Source organism: Symphalangus syndactylus, chromosome 2, assembly GCF_028878055.3.
Source record: "Symphalangus syndactylus isolate Jambi chromosome 2, NHGRI_mSymSyn1-v2.1_pri, whole genome shotgun sequence".
NCBI classification, from domain to species: Eukaryota; Metazoa; Chordata; class Mammalia; order Primates; family Hylobatidae; genus Symphalangus; species Symphalangus syndactylus.
The window spans coordinates 124,626,923-124,642,526 of NC_072424.2; positions in this window are offsets into that span (position 1 = coordinate 124,626,923).

A 15,604-nucleotide genomic window follows, 5' to 3' on the forward strand; every position below is an offset into this window, starting at 1 on the left:
CATCATTTCAAAATATTTACATGATTTACAATTAGTTCTTTTCTATATGCACCTATTGTTATTGTCTTTCTATTAATTTCATAATTTCATATTTTAATTTCATACTTTCTTGTTCTTGTTTATAACTTCTTGATCTTGTTGCATATGTTATTTCTGCACTCACAGTGACAAGTTGTGAGCCCTAGAGTTAGTTCCGTAACTTCTCTGCCCTGTATCCTCATTTGTGAGATGAAAGTAATAGTAGCTACTTTATAGTGCTATTGCTTTTATCAAATGATATGATACATGTAAAGTTCAAACAATGTCTATTAAACACAATTATTATCATTATTATTATTATTGAGACAGAGTCTCGCTCTGTTGCCCAGACTGGAGTGCAGTGGTGCAATCTTGGCTCACTGCAACCTCTGCCCCCTGGGTTCAAGTGATTCTCCTGTCTCAACCTCCCGAGTAGCTAGGATTACAGGCATGCACCACCACGCCCAGCTAATTTTGTATTTTTAGTAGAGACGGGGCTTCACAGTGTTGGCCAGGGTGATCTGGAACTCCTGACCTCAGATGATCCGCCTGCTTCAGCCTCCCAAAGTGTTGGGATTACAGGCATGAGCCACCGCGCCTGGCCCCAAATTATGTTTTAATATTATTCAGAGTTTCTATTACTTGCATCTCATTGACAATAAATTGTCAGGTTTCCATGTTGATTTTGTTGGATGCCTTTCTTAGCAATATTTTTCCTTGATAGCCGTAGAACTTTAGTTTGCAGGCTTAACTTGAATGTAAATACTTTCGCCCTCTCTCTGCCTTCACTATTCCCCGTGTGGCACGGCTGTTTTACAGTTTCCTTCTAAGTGGTCCCAGGTCTTATCCTGTCAGCTTAGTGTTCCTATCCAGAAATTAAACCAGAGAGATCAGAGGTCTGTGCTTGGAGGGGGCAAGTGGCTTGTCCCAGGTACTGGTTGTACCACATTCTTCCTCCATACCTTACAGCTTCCACAAGTCATAGCCCTTGACAGTGAGCAGGCTCCTGTCTCAGCCTAGTAAGATGTCTGAAGAAGGCGTCTTTTATAGGAGGAAGAATTCCACCCCAGCCTCTAACTTGGCACAATGACTTTGGCTTATATTCCCTACCTCTGCAGGGTGTATTTGGTCTCTATCATGCCACAGAACTAAAATGCTTGTTTCTGTTCTTCTAAGCCAATATGTCCACAGATTCCGCTCTAGTTTCTACTGTGCATTTCTGTTCCATTTCTTCCAAAGAAAATATAAATTTTGAGTGGGAAACATTCTTTTTATTTTAATAAACTTCTTATCCATTGATCTATCATTTCTAATTATTTGGTGATCCGGAGGAAATGGTAGTGGGGATGTGTGGGAGTGCAGTAGAATTTAGCTTAATGCAGCTAAAAAGTAAATGCTAAACACCATCTTGACTAAAAAATACTCAGAAGCTTGTGACTAAGGACTTTTCTTTGTGAGGAAAAAAAAAAATTCACACCAAGAAAAGAAATGTTTCATTTCATGAAGCTACAAATCCTGACATCATCCCAGAACTATGAACCAGGGTTCTGCTAACAGCATTAGATGCAAATGTGCATGACTTACACACTTGTTTCTTGCCATGTTAATGAGTTTCCCCTTTCAGTTTTTTATAGGACTTGGTTACCTGAGACAGTTAACATGATCCTTTACTGAAGATTATTGAGTTTTCCTTTTATAAGCAAAAAACTGCTAATTGGCATAATGTTCTACAATGAATTTGGTAGGTCATTTGAAATTGCTTATACATTAGACTTTTCGTTCCTCCTATGTTTTACATGTACATGAAGTTTTAGGTCACAAAATGAAAAAAAAAAACTCTGTTCTTTACTGAGCACTAAAACAACTTAAGAAAATAGATAATAATTAGACAAATGGGGCTCACGACAGCAGTTTATTAGAGAGAGGACTGAATTGAAAAGCATGGATTGATCTATATCCACAATTAGGTTACATAAAACATCCAACTCCCACTGAGCTTGCCAATGGCAAATCTCAGGCCTCCCCCTTGCAAGGGCAGAGTGTACCTTAGTAATCATGCTAAGATGGGCAGAGCGTGGGGCTTCCTGGAGACAGGATACACATCGAATCTGAATGCACTTCATTCTGAAGAAACAGAGCCCAGCCTCAGCTGAGTCACGCACTCCGATGCAAACTCCTTCTCCCGAATTTGCCAGTCAACTCAATCCATCCTCCCCCAGTGAAGAGAATGTGAGGGGGGGAAGAGGGACGATGACTCAGGTTGGGTTTCCTCAGAAACAGACTCAGACAGAATTTGGGAACAAATGATTGATGAGGAGATGATTCCAGGAAGCACTGGCAGGGGAGTGGAAAGAAAGGCACAGCAGGGAAGAAAGTCATTGCAGGCATCTACGGGCAAGTTACTACTGTGGACAAGTGGGGCTCCATCTTGCTGGGACCCCTGCGTTACTGTGTGGAGCATGTCTTATCATTGCCCCACACACTAGCAGAGGCAGCTGAAGTACTTTTCTGCCAACGCTTTCCTTTGCTGGAAGAGAGCTGCTCCTGGAAGCTATAACTCACCAGTACTGCTGGGGTGTCCCAATCAGGTGAGCAGGCTCCTGTGGCCAGAGGAAGCTCCCAGGTGGAGAATCACAGTTGTTTATAGAAAGAAGCAGGAGTACTGAGCAGAACAGGAAGTACTGTGGGGTATCAGTGGGGCATGGACAGCTTCTGCCAGGCACAGGTATCTGTCCTTGGTGCTTCTCAAAAGGTGAAGTTCCTATATTATGGGTCATGATAGAACATCAAGATCTTAACTATGACCTCTCCTGTATCTCAATTTCTGTGAGTCAGGAATTTTGGAATAACTTAACTGAGTGGTTGTAGCTTGGGATCTCATGAGGTTGTGGTGAAGACATTGGCAGGGGCTACAGTCAACTGAAAGCTTGACTGGGGCTGGACAATCCATTCTCAAGGTGGCTCACTCAGAGGCTATTGCCAGGAGCCCTGGCTCCTTACCACAGGAACCTCCCCAGAGGGTTTACTGTCCTCAAGACATGGCAACCAGCTTCTCCTGGAGCAAATGATCTAAGATAGAAAAAGAGAGCAAGCAAGAAGTCAAAAGGCCTTTTACCAGCTAATTTTAGAAGTCTCATACATCATTTCCTTTGTGTTCTGTTTGCTAAAAGCAATTTACCGAGACCAGTCTATACTCAAAGTTAAGGGAATTAGACTCGACTTCTTAAAGGGAGGAGTTTAAAAAAGTTATAGAAATATTTTTAAATTACAGCAGGTGCCAAGCACCCTTGATATTCTAAAGTGAGGTGCTAGACCTCACTTGCAACTTGTACGAGAAGTTAGGTGGAAAGGTCTGGAGAACTTATCTGAAGTTAGTTTTTGTGTTGTCTGAATCCTCGCAACATAGGGGAAGGGATGAGTGCATTTGCCCCCACCTCGCTGCTTAAGCCCAAGTGAGAGGGGTTTGAAGGAAACTCTTGAGAGAGTTTGGCCTGTATGTTCTAGAATACGGAGAACATATGGACTAAATTCTGAGAGATATCTGAAAAGTCAAAAGGTGAGAGGTCATGTGCACAAGCCCCACATAGCAGAATGAGAGCATTAAAGAGCAAGCTTCCTCTCACCTCAGCAGGGAAAAGGACGGAGATTTTCAGAAGTGTGAACACAGTGAGGAGTTGACTTGACATCATCTGGAAAAAAGACTCACTCAGCCTGGAGCCACAATATGACCCTGCCTTAGTCAGCTTGGGCGGCTATAACAAAATACCACATAGACTGTGTGGCTTGAACCACAGAAATTTATTTCTCCCAGTCCTAGATGCTGAGAAACCAAGATGATGGAGGTGTCAGCAGATCAGATGTTGGTGAGGACCTGCTTTCTGGTTTTCAGATGGCCATCTTTTCATTGCATCCTCACATGGCGGAGAGTAGAGAGGGAGAGCAAGGAGGCAAGCTCTCTTGTGTCTACTCCTTTTACCTCTCTATTCATTTGACTTCATTCACATTTTATTTTTTCCAGCTTTACTGAGTTATCATTGGCAAACAAACATTGTATACATTTAAGGTGTACAATGTGATGTTTTGACATACATGTACATTGCCTAGTGTATTAGTCTGTTCTCTCATTGCTATAAAGAAATAACAGACTGGGTAATTTATAGAAAAAAAAAGAAGTTTAATTGACTCATGGTTCTGTGGGCTGTACAGGAAGCATGGCAGCTTCTGCTGCTGGGGAAGCCTCAGGAAACTTCCAGTCATGGTGGAAGGCAAAGGGGAGCAAGGCACCTCACATGGCAGGAGCAGGAGCAAGAGAGAGAGAGAGGTGGGAAGTGCTGCACACTTTTAAACAGCCAGATCTCGTGAGAACTCACTCACCATCTGATAGGGTTTTGCTGTGTCCCCACCCAAATCTCACCTTGAATTATAATAATCCCCACATATGAAGGGTGGAGCCAGGTGGTGATAATTGATCATGGGGATGATAATTGATCATCAGTTTCCCCCATACTGTTCTCAGGGTAGTGAATAAGTATCATATGATCAGATGGTTTTATAAATGAAAGTTCCCCTGCACAACTCTCTGTCCTGCCACCATGTAAGACATGACTTTGCTCTTCCCTCATCTTCTGCTATCATTGTGAGACCTCCCCAGCCATGTGGAACTATGGGTCCATTAAACCTCTTTCCCTTATAAATTACCCAGTCTCTGGCATGTCTTTATTAGCAGCATGAGAACAGACTAATACACCACCACAAGAACAGCACCGAGGGGATGGTGCTAAACCATTTATGAGAATCTGCCCCCATGATCCAATTACCTCCCACCAGGTTCCACCTCTAACATTGGGAACCACAGTTCAACGTGAGATTTGGTGGGGATACAGATACAAACCACATCACCAAGTGATTGTCACAATGAACTGAATTAACATATCCATCACCTCTCTTGGTTACCTTTTTATAATTTGTGATGAGAATACTTAAGATCTACTTTCTTAGAAAATTTCAATTATACATTAACTATAGTCACCACGGTACACATTAGGCCTCTAGAACTTATTCATCTTATAACTGAAAAAAATGTGTACCCTTTAACAGACATCTCCTCATTTCCTCCAGACCCCCAGCATTCCTGGCAACCACCCTTCAGCTTTCTGTTTCTGTAAGTTTGACTTTTTTAGATTCAATGTATGAATGAGACTATACAGTTTTTGTCTTTCTGTATCTTTTACTTAGCATATTTTCCAGGTTCATCCATGTCATCAAATGTCAGGATTTTCTTCTTTTGTAAGGCTGAATAATAGTCTATTACATATATACAATGCATTATATACATATATATGGAGAGAGAGAGCATGCTTGCACATTTTCTTCATTCATTCATTCATTCATCTCTTTTATGAGGGCACTAATGCCATTCATGAGGAGTCTACCTTCATGACCTAATTTCTTCCCCAAAGCCCCACCTGCAGATACCATCAGACTGGGGAGATTTAGGCTTCCATATATGATTCTTGGGGAACACAGACATGTAGTCCATAGCAACTGTTAAGAGATGGGTGGAGTACCGTGAGTCCAACGGCTGAGCTGGGCATCATACCCAACTTGCCAGATGACAGGAAACACACCTTTCCCACTTCCAGGGAGCTGCAGGTCAAGGGCCAGCAAAGATTCACAACCAACACCCCACAGGAAAGCTTTGACCATCTAGTTGGCTAGAGGGCACCAGCACTGGATGACATGTGTACCAGCCTCTAACCCTTCACCCTTTCTCCAGATTCATCTGTCACTCTGGACCTAATTCCAGAGGAATTTTTAAATAGTAACCAGCAAGTTAGGAAAGATGTGTAGCCAGGAAGTAGGGAGAAAGCCAACTGTGCTTCCAACCTCCCCCTGGTCTCTTGGGCCTGGTTAAGCCAATGATAGGGGAATGAAGAAGCTTTGCATCATATGAGCATTCAGAATTTGTATTATAACATGGAAGAATTATGTAATAATTAGACTGAACCAGGCTAATAATTTATGGTAAATTAAAGGATATGTGTGAGTATCTAAGACCTCACCAAAAGTCCCCAGCGTCCCCCAGGGTAGAAAAATAACTGTCACCCAGAACTTTAGCTTTTATCTGACAAATCCAAAGCAGTAAGTAAACCAGCTGTATTTGAAACGTTAGCTAGGGAGAGATTTGGATCTTTAGAATTAGAAAGCAAACCTTTGTGTAGTGGGCAACAAAATACATTGCTTTGTGCCAGCTTTGGAGGGAAACTCTGTTATTAATTCTATTTTGAATATGGAGACTCTAATAATGAGGAAAGAAACCATGCTAGTTGTTTGTGAAAATTGATGAGTTGAAACCCTGGAGATAGAATTCCTTGAGAGCCAACCTAGTCCTACCCTGTGACTGATTTTCCTTCTGGGCATGACTTAACCACTTGGCTTCTTTCTAGCCATATCCTGGCCCAGATGGTTACCACGTTTCACTGTATGAATCTTATACCAATTTGCAAACTTATTGAATTTGCATTCTATCTGTGTTGGTTAATATTTGAGTGTCAACTTGATTGGATTGAAGGATGCAAAGTATTGTTCCTGGGTGTGTCTGTGAGGGAGTTGCCAAAGGAAATTAACATTTGAGTCAGTGGACTGGGAGAGGCCGACTCACCCTCAATCTGGGTGGGCACCATCTAATCAGCTGCCAGCATGGCTAGGATAAAAGCAGACAGAGGAACGTGGAAGGACTTGACTTGCTGAGTCTTCTGGCCATTTTTCTCCCATGCTGGATGCTTCCTACCCTCGAACACTGGACTCCAAGTTCTTCAGCTTTTGGACTCTTAGACTTACACCAGTCGTTTGCCAGGGACTCTAAGGCCTTTGGCCACAGACTGAAGGCTGCACTGCAGGCTTCCCTACTTTTGAGGTTTTGGGACTCGGACTGGCTTCCTTGCTCCTCAGCTTGCAGATGGCCTATTGTGGGACTTCACCTTGTGATCATGTGAGTCAATACTCCTTAATAAGCTCCCGTTCATATATACATCTATCCTATTAGTCCTGTCCCTCTGGAGAATCCTGATTAATACACTGTCCTTAATTTTTCTGTTGGTTCCCTTCTTGCTTACACTTATTTTAGAAGCCAGTCCCTTCCCATGTACTTGGAGAAATAGAAACTTTTCAGAAAAGGTCTGAGAAAGGTATTATTTCTGGTCTCAAAGAGTTCACCTTCTAGTTAGAGTGAGAGACTGGACTTGCCTAGACTTCTCACATATGTATTCTTGTTCCTGAGCCTCTTCGGTGAGTTTGTGTCCTGCTTTCTGCAAGTCTCTGCCTCAGTCACCCCAGGGAACTCCGAGTTCCATATGCTCTGTGTGCACAGCAAGGGCCTCTGTAGGCCTGACTCCCTGAAACAGGGGCAACACCGCCATCCTCCTCTTAGTCAGTTACATGAGTTCAACTACTTCCCCACTCTCTGCCTCCTCCCTGTCCTGCTGTCTTCCAAAGGGAGAATTTTACCAGACCCGTTCCAACAATAAACACAGGTCCCTTTGAAGCATTTTCCCATCAATGTTAGATACCTTGGCTCATCCCCTTCAGCCTATGCACTGAATGGTCCACCTCTAGTTTGGTGACTGCTTTTATTGTATGGCTAACTTTTAATTAGTAATTAACTCATTAATCACAATTTGTTTCCATATTTGTGATAAAGGATTATTCATCTGTTTTTTTCCCTTCTCAGTCTTCATTCATCCATTCATACAGTCACTCACTCATTCATTCATCAGAATTCATTACTGAGTTCCTACTTTGTTTAAGGTCACAACCTACAAGCTGGGGGAGACACAGATGAAGGCAGTGGTTCTCAGTCTTGGCTTGTGATTATAGTCATCTGAGAATCTTCGAAAAAGAAAAAAGAAGATGCAGTGCCCTGGCCCCATCTCCAGAAATTCCAAATGAATGAGTCTGGGGCAGCTCCTGAGCATTGGTGATTTTTAAAAGCTCCCTGGGTGATGTGAAAGTGCAGCTAAGACTGAGAACCATGAGAAGATGAGGGCATGAATAACATGGACTAAAATGAAAAGGCAAGGCTACCCTGAACACTTCAGAGCGACTGCTCTCAGGAAAGCCTCCCAGCAGGCCTGCGCCCTTGGCCTGCACAGGACTGATAGCCCTTCCATCTCTGCTCAGCCCCATTGACCACAAATTTAGCCAACTGCTCAGGCGAGAGATGTGGCACATCTGACTCAAAGTGAGCAAAGAGAAGACGGTAGCATGACCAATTTTCTCTCAGCTGAACAATAATTGTACTACCTTTCTCTAGGGAATGTGCATGGTGGTTTGAGAAACTGTGGGGCTGCCGCCCACCCAAGCTCAGGAGTCCTAACACTTGGGCAGAGAAGATTTTGAGGCAGGTCTAAATATCTCTAAAATTTGTATGGCTATAAAAAAGGATGAGTTCATGTCCTTTGCAGGGACATGGATGAAGCTGGAAACCATCATTCTTAGCAAAATATCACAAGGACAGAAAACCAAACACTGCATGTTCTCACTCATAAGTGGGAATTGAACAATGAGAACACATGGACACAGGGAAGGGAACATCGCACACCAGGGCCTGTTGGGGGGTGGGGGACTGGGGGAGGGATAGCGTTAGGAGAAACATGTAATGTAATGTAAGTGATGTAATGTAAATGATGAGTTGATGGGTACAGCAAACCAATATGGCACATGCATACACCTATGTAACAAACCTTCACGTTCTGCACATGTACCCTAAAACTTAAAGTACAATAATAAAAAATAAAATAAAATAAAATTTGTATGGTTAGGTGAGGGTAACAGCTTACACTTCAAGGGAGGCCGATGTAATTCTGGAGACGTGACAGGCAGTTGCTGAGATGTTTAAAGGAGTAAGTAGAAAAGAAGGAAATTGAGGACATCTCGGCCTTCTCCGGCTCTTTCTGCTTCTGTGACAGGATGTAGAGTTAAAAGCATGAGAAGACTGCACGCCTTGCCCCTTCACATTCCTCCACGCACTGAGAAATCCTATTTGGTCCCTTCTCTGCTTCGTCAGGCTGAGGCCTGGCCTCTCTGTCCTGCAGGTGCACGGGTGTAAAGAAAGGACTGGAGCCCGTGTGAATAAACTGCTGGGAATCAGCCCTTCCTCCCATGGAAATCATATATTGGCTGGGGCTCCAGGGTATGCTTTGTGCTCCGGCGGTAAGCTTTATTTCTTTTCCTTCTCTGTAGAAAATTCCCCTCTCATGGTGGCACAGGGAGAAAATAATGTCCTAAAAGTGGAGACAGCCTGGGGCAAGGAGATGGCTGCGAAGGCGCCATTTCTCTGTGTGTCCAGCAGGAGGCGCCAATGACAAGCGCGCGGGCTGCGAGGCCGCACCGACTCTTATGCAACGATGAGGGCGCAGGCTCGCGGGCCAGGGATGCTGACGCAGGCCTGAGTCCGGAAAAGACCCGCACATCTGGGGCCCAAGTGGTCCATTTCCCCAGGGGGGAGCACGGACTCTCAGGAATCGTCATCCTTCCCATGAAATCCTGGAAACTGCTTAGTTGAGTTTCTGGTTGACTTGCGGCTGCGTGCAGCTGGCAGCTGCCTGTGAACCCAGTGACACTGGTTCAGTGCTTCTGTTTGTTTACAAAAGGGGCTGCCCTGATTTTTGTTTTTTTAAGACTAAATAATAATAGTCATCATAGGCACCCTTTCCTCAACAGCCCCTCTATGCCTTCCCGGTGCTAGGGGTTTGATGCTCATTGTGTATGTTCCCCTGCTGTGTGTGTTTCATCCTCTCATCCTGCAGCAAGGAGCCCCCACCAGTGTCTCCCATCAGACCTCCCTGCTGTATTCAATGCAACTAGCTTTTAAAAGGGAGCCAGGGAGAAAGGGACGGAAGGAGGGAAGAGGAGAGGACACCAATCCCTTCCCAGATTCATTCTACCTACCAAAGCGAGAGAAAGCTTGTGTTTAGAGAATGAACAGGAAACGATGTTATTTGATTGTCTTAAATCAGTTTCATCTTGCTGTTATTTTACTGTTTAAGGCTTCTGTTTGTTCTGTTTTGTTTTGTTTTTGGTTTCCCTCAAATGCGTCAGTGATCTCTAGAATATTTCTGTATTCTAGAGAAGATTTGTGCTTAACAGGGAGAGAAAAGGTACAATGGGATTATTTCTGGTAGGAAAATAAGGCTGCTTTTTTAATCCCTTTGCTTTCTTAATTTTGTTATAAGAAAAATTATGAAATTATTTTTAAAAGAATTATAAGAATTCAAAACCAGGCTTCCTTCACCGAAGACATGTTAACTTAAAAATCTGGAAAATATAGATCTAGAAGAAAAAGCATAAACTGCACTTACAATCTCTTAGCCAAGTGATAATTGTTATTTAATTTAGTGTATCAAGTAAGGATCTTTTTCTAACATTCTATATGCTATACTAGAAAGTGTTATAGTATTATACATAAACAATCTATTGTTTTCTTTACTTAAAATATTTTGATAATTTTAAATATTTGCATAGTATTATATGTCACATAAATGTAACAAAATATATTCAGTTAATTTAATAAGGATGGATATTAAAGCTATTTTCACTACTTTTTCTATTTTACTATTGTAAACATCACTAGGATAATAACTTTTACGTACATTTCTATTTCCTTGGGAAAAATCCCTAGAAGAAAAATTAAAGATCAGTGTATATTTAAAGCTACTCAGCATGTATTTGCAAATGTTCTTCCAGAAGCACTGAGCCAATTTGTATTTTCACCAATGGTTAGGAGCCAATACCAGTAGAGTTCCTTTTCATGTGCTTTGACAATGTTATAGGTTGCAAATAGTATTTTATTGTTGTTCTAATTTGCATTCCTGTGTCTTTTTCTCTTGAATTTTTCAGACTCCTTTAAGGATCTTTCCACAGGTCTTCAGTTTTGATATAAGCAACGAAGAATAAGAGTGAGTAACAGCTAAAGAAACCAAGGAACTGTAGCGGTAGAGTGTACCATTGAAAATATTGAAGACTTGATGAAACAATGTCCCTTGCATAGACTGATGCATTTACAGGCACTCCCGACCTGCAGTGGACTGTCTGGGTTCTCCCAAAATTCATACGTTGAAATCTAATCATCAGTGTGATGGTACCAGGAGGTAAGGCTGGGAAGTAATTAGGTCACAAGAGTGGAGCCCCCATGAATGGGATTAGTGCCCTTCTAAAAGAGGCCCCCAAGTGCTCCCTTGCCAGCTACTGGCTGAGGACACAGTGAGAAGATAGCTGTCTATGAGCCAGGAAGTGAGCCCTCACCTGACATCAATTCTGCCAGCACCTTCATTTTAAACTTTCCAGCTTCCAGATCCGTGAGAAATAACTTTCTGTTGTTTATAAGCCACCCAATGTATGTTTTGTTTTTACAGCAGCCTGAATAGATTTCCAGCCAAGAAAATTAGAGAGGGGATCCAGGTTGGAATTAGTCTTCAATCTGATTACTCAATTATGATGACTAAAAGACCTACTGAGCACCAGAATTCTGGTGATGTTTTTTCCCCAGGTAGCCTAACATAAGGCAATATTGTAGCATGAAGGAAGGGGATGACTTCTGAGAAGGCGTTCTTCACCTTGTACAGAAACCCAGTAAGTGGGTTGTGGATACAGGTGTGCACATGTCACCTTGTGGTGTGCATATGTGTGTGCTCTTGGGAATGTCATCCCTCCTTATTTTAACTGCATGTGAAAGCAGCAAGAACCTGTGCTAGAAAACAGAGACAATTAGAAGATAGCTGTGCTTTGGGGAAGCAAGTCAATTGACTGAAAAACAATTTGCCAAATGTCCAATTTGTGCGATTGTAAGGATGTTTAGAAGGTTTTCTTTTCATCTTCACCCTATACTTTCCCTGTCCCTGTCTGTGAAGTTGGCCCAGACTATTTTGTTACAGAGGCAGGGTCATGTTCAGAAGCAGGGGTAGGAATTAAACTAAAACATAAGCCAAAATCCTCAATGAGTCAGTAAATTGGTCATTCATCAAGTTAATTCTAACAAATTGGCTTTCAACAAATTGGCCTGGAGCCCTACTTTGGCACCTTCTTCTGGAAACGTCTTCTTTTCCTCTTTTAGTCCTTTTCCGTTCAACGTTGTACTTCACCTAGACCTTGAGATTGTGCCATTCACAATTATAATCTCAACATTCATCACTTGCCCTGCGAGGTACAGACTTAACTGTTGGCTGGCTAAACGTTTATGTGGAATCTTAGAGGACTTGTAACACTATTTAATGAAACACTCAAAACATTCAACGTCTAAAGGGGGACGGTGATTTGGAAATAACTTCTCTTACCTGTTCCTACCTGCCCTCTGGCTTCATTCATGGTCATAGGGCCTTAGTTTTTGGACAGAGAGCACCCCCAGTTTTGGCCATGCATTCTCTTTTTCCACAGCCCGTTTATATCCATCTGGTCACCACCTGCCAATGAGAAGTAAATAACAATGACTGCTCCCTCCACTGGCTTCTGTCCCTGGGGTGAATGGCCAGGAGTTTGAGCCACTGCCGGACAAGAGCCGTTGATTGCTTGAAGGCTGGCAAGGACAGCAGAGCCCTCATAGTGATCTGGCCTCTGCAGGAGAGAAAAAGGGATGAGCAGACGTGTTGCACTGAGATTAGCTTCCTGCCAATTTCTCCTGAATTTTCCTAAAATAAAAGTGCATTTTCTTCCCAGCCTGATTACATTTCAAAAGCCCTCTTCTACTAGCACAGCCTTGGTAGATGCTGGACTCTAGAGAGGATTAAAGGTGGTGGGAATGGTAAGGATGGTGAATCCGGGATTAAAATTGCCCTATTACACATTGGGTCAGAGCAAATATTTGTGAAGCTTGAGTTATTTGCAGTGCATCATTATGGTTTCTGTATGGGAAATGCCAAGTTGTACTTCAATGTGCAGGGAGATAAAAATATATTTACCAACACAGGGTGTTTATGTGTTAAATGGTAAGGTGCCAGAATGCTCATAAACTTGACCAATACAAGGATGTTGTCAGAGGTGGTGTGGGAAGCAAAATTGTGAATCAGGTGCTGAAATGATTAAAGAAGATAGAAGACTGAGCTGACGACAGTGTGCATTAATTAATGGAAATGTATGGCCTGAAATGTAAAAGAGGAGACGTAGTTGAGTAAGAAGTGCAGCATCCTTTCATCTATCACACTGGAAATCCAGCAAAATATGCGACCAAGTGACTATTTAAAGTCAATTGTATAGAACTCCAGAGCTGGGGATGATTTATCTGCAGGAAGAAACCAGTTTTGCTCTGGGCTAAGAGTGAAAACATATTAAATATGTAGCCTTTTAAAGAATCATATTTCTGTATCATCTATACATATATATATATACACACAATTTCATATATATAATGGATTAAAGCAGATCATAACATAATAAATATCAAATTATTCATGTTCCTCTTTTGAGCCTCATTCTGCAGAAGGAACACTTTCACGCTTTAAAAAAGACAGGATCACCTCTGATCTATGAACCATTTTATTTCAAATACATCTTACTTTTACAATTTGGCCTACTGCTTGGTGGGGAAAGGCCTTTCCATGTTTCACTCACTGCAGAGCAATCCAGCTTTCCTGTGATATTCATCTGATGTTTATATCCATCTTTTGAAACGTAGGGGCTATTAGATTAGAAATATTCCATGAAGAAGGGAGCAAAGATTCATGTCACTGACAACTGGAGAAGAAACAGAGAAAGGATAATAATATCATGGGACAGAATGGAGTCCCTTCCAGATCTTTGGAGGGCTAGGACCATATCCTTCCCAATCATTTACTGCAAGGCTAACTAAGGTCCTGAAGAGTGGGCATCTTCAGTCTGAGGCCAAGAGGCCGCTGACCTACCCTGATATAGACCAAACTGTGCTTAGTTTCCCTCTGGAAGCACCAGAATAGCTGCACTGGTTATACTGTGTCATTTCAGAATGCTGACCTCAACCCTTAGCCCATTTGTTTGTTGACACAATAATTCTTTTTTTTTTTTTTTTTTTGAGAAAAATAAATCTTTGTACTGCAGTTAGAAATAAAGCTTAAAGAAAAATCACTGGGATGGGTGACATGTTGCTTTAAGTTAAAAAATGGCTCTGCAAGGTGGGTATCCAAACCTTTGCAGCTGTTCTCCATGCAAGAAGAACAACTCAAGAGCAGCATGTCATGGGCCACTCCCAGGAAAGGAGGAGAGAGGCTGGAGGCACCAAACCCATCCAAGCACTCAGCACTTGCAAAGGTCCTGGCCTCCTTTACTATCCAAACACCTTACACTTTGTAGGAATTCAATACACACGGATTAAAGCCCAACTTACTAAAACTAGTTATTTCGCATTAATAATTTGAATCTTTAAGTTTTAGCTGGTGAAAGACTAAGTTTTTATTTGAAAATCAAGTATTTTTTTTTCTTTCTTTCAAATCAGGTACTCATGATGTGTTACAAATGGCATGCTTCCTGCAAGAGTTACAAGTTATGTGCCTAAACAGGAAGGATCATCTCATGGCAGAATTAGAGCATCATCCAGTGGGAAGGGAGCTTCAAGGTCATTTAGTCCAGCCTCCGAGTGATACAGAAATTCTCTTTGCAGCATCCCTATCAGGTGGCCATCAAACTTCTACTAGTGTATTCATCCACACCTGGTCTGTCTAAAACCTTGAGAACAGCCCTTTGTATACTTCAAGAGCCCCAACTGAAGGAAAAGTTTTTGTTATTTTCAGTAAACATATTCTGTTGTATAATTTTGGTTGATCGGTTCCTCTTTAGCGACCCAGAAAACACTGAGCTCCCTCTGACATCCATGCCCTTTGACTCAAAGTCAGCCATAAAATAGAGCACCGGAGTAACTTTCCAGAGTCCCAGATTTGCCCCTTTGCTCCATTGCAAATCAAATGTGTGACCGGTGTTTCAATTCAATTAGCCTTTTCCTAAGGGTTTCACTGTTTCTGTTCCGTGAGTTTCTTTTTTAAAGATCTGCATTTGTATATTTCAAGTGGATTTTTTTTTAAGCAAACTACAACATTTTATTTTAAATTGAGAGATATGGTTTGATTTTTATTTTTATTGTGGAAAATTTCAAACATACAAGAGTAGATATAATACAGTAATGAATGCCTTAGTATTTGTCACCCAGCTGTAAATATATCAAATTGTGGTCAATCTTTCTTTTTTTTGAGATGGAGTCTCGCTCTGTCACCCAGGCTGGAGTGCTGGAGTGCAGTGGCACGATGTTGGCTCACTGCAACCTCTGCCTCCTGGGTTCACGCCATTCTCCTGCCTCAGCCTCCCGAGTAGCTGGGACTACAGGCGCCCGCCACTACGCCTGGCTAATTTTTTCTATTTTTCAGTAGAGACGGGGTTTCACTGTGTTAGCCAGGATGGTCTCAATCTCCTGACCTCGTGATCTGCCCGCCTCGGCCTCCCAGAGTGCTGGGATCACAGGTGTGAGCCACTGCACCCGGCCGGTCAATCTTATTTCATCATTACCCTCACCCTGTCTTTCTCCTACCTGGATTGTTTTGAAGCAAATCCCACATACCATACAATGTCAGCCATA